We start from the raw sequence: 1,849 nt of genomic DNA, 5'->3' as shown, positions 1-1,849 counted from the left end.
ATGAATGTTCAGATCCAAATGATTCAAAATAAAATTTCATATTGACATAAGAAATAGTAATACTTCAAGCATACTAATCAAAGCAATCATGTCTTCTCAAACTAAAATGGCTAAAGAAAGTTCATCCCTACAAGATCATATAGTTAGTTCATGCTTCATTTTCGTCACACAAAACTGCTCCCATCTTGCACACCCTCGATGACAAGCCAAGAAATTGTTTCGTACTTAAATAATGTCAAACTTTTTCAACTTTCACGCAATACATGAGCGTGAGCCATGGATATAGCACTATGGGTGGAATAGAATATGATGACAGGGATTGTGTGGAGAAGACAAAAAAAGGAGAAAGTCTCACATTGATGAGGATAATCAACGGGCTATGGAGATGCCCATCAATTGATGTCAACATGAGGAGTAGGGATTGCCACGCAACGGATGCACTAGAGCTATAAATGTATGAAAGCTCAACAAAAGAAACTAGTGGGTGTGCATCCAACTTGCTTGCTCACGAAGACCTAGGGCATTTTGAGGAAGCCCATCGTAGGAATATGCAAGCCAAGTTCTATAATGAAAAATTCCCACTAGTATATGAAAGTGACAACATATGAGACTCTTTATATGAAGAACATGGTGCTACTTTGAAGCACAAGTGTGGAAAAAAGATAGTAATATTGCCCCCTTTTTTTGGGCCTTTCTTTTTTTTGCCTTTCTTTTTTTGTCCTTTCTTTTTTTTATTTGGCCTTTCCTTTTTTTATTTGGGGACAATGCTCTAATAATGATGATCATCACACTTCTATTTATTTACAACTCATGAATTACAACCCAAAACTAGAATAAGATATGACTCTATATGAATGCCTCCGGCGGTGTACCGGGATGAGCAATGAATCAAGAGTGACATGTATGAAAAATTATGCATGGTGGCTTTGCCACAAATATGATGTCAACTACATGATCATGCAAGGCAATATGACAATGACGATGCGTGTCATGATGATGAACGGAACGGTGGAAAGTTGCATGGCAGTATATATCATGGAATGGCTATGGAAATATCCTAATAGGTAGGTATGGTGGATGTTTTGAGGAAGATATAAGGAGGTGTATGTTTTATAGAGCATATCGTATCATGGGGTTTGGATGCACTAGCGAAGTTTGCACCAACTCTCAAGGTGAGAAAGGGCAATGCACGATACCGAAGAGGCTAGCAATGATGGAAGGGTGAGAGTGCGTATAATCCATGGACTCAACATTAGTCATAAAGAACTCATATACTTATTGCAAAAATCTACAAGTCATCAAAAACCAAGCACTATGCGCATGCTCCTAGGGGGATAGATTGGTAGGAAAAGACCATCGCTCGTCCCCGACCGCCACTGATAAGGATGCACAATCTAAGAACACCTCATGTTTCAAATTTGTAACAGAACTTTCACCATACATGCATGCTTCGGGACTTGCTAACTTCAACACAAGCATTCTTTAAATTCATAATCACCCAACTAGCATGACTCTAATATCACTACCTCCATATCTCAAAACAATTACCAAGTATCCAATTGATCATAGCATCCAATTCACTTCCTATGATAGTTTGTATTATACCCAACTTGGATGCTCCTCATTCTAGGACCAATTTTATAACCATAGAAAATACCATGCTGTTCTAAGAGACTCTCAAAATAATATAAGTGAAGCATGAGAGATTAACAATTTCTTCAAAATCAGGCCACCACCGTGCTCTAAAAGATATAAGTGAAGCACTAGAGCAAAAACTATCTAGCTCAAAAGATATAAGTGAAGCACATAGAGTATTCTAATAAATTCCAATCAAGTGGGTTTCTCCCTA

This window comes from Triticum dicoccoides, chromosome 2B (assembly GCF_002162155.2).
Source record: "Triticum dicoccoides isolate Atlit2015 ecotype Zavitan chromosome 2B, WEW_v2.0, whole genome shotgun sequence".
Classification (NCBI taxonomy): domain Eukaryota; kingdom Viridiplantae; phylum Streptophyta; class Magnoliopsida; order Poales; family Poaceae; genus Triticum; species Triticum dicoccoides.
This window is presented reverse-complemented; position numbering follows the sequence as displayed.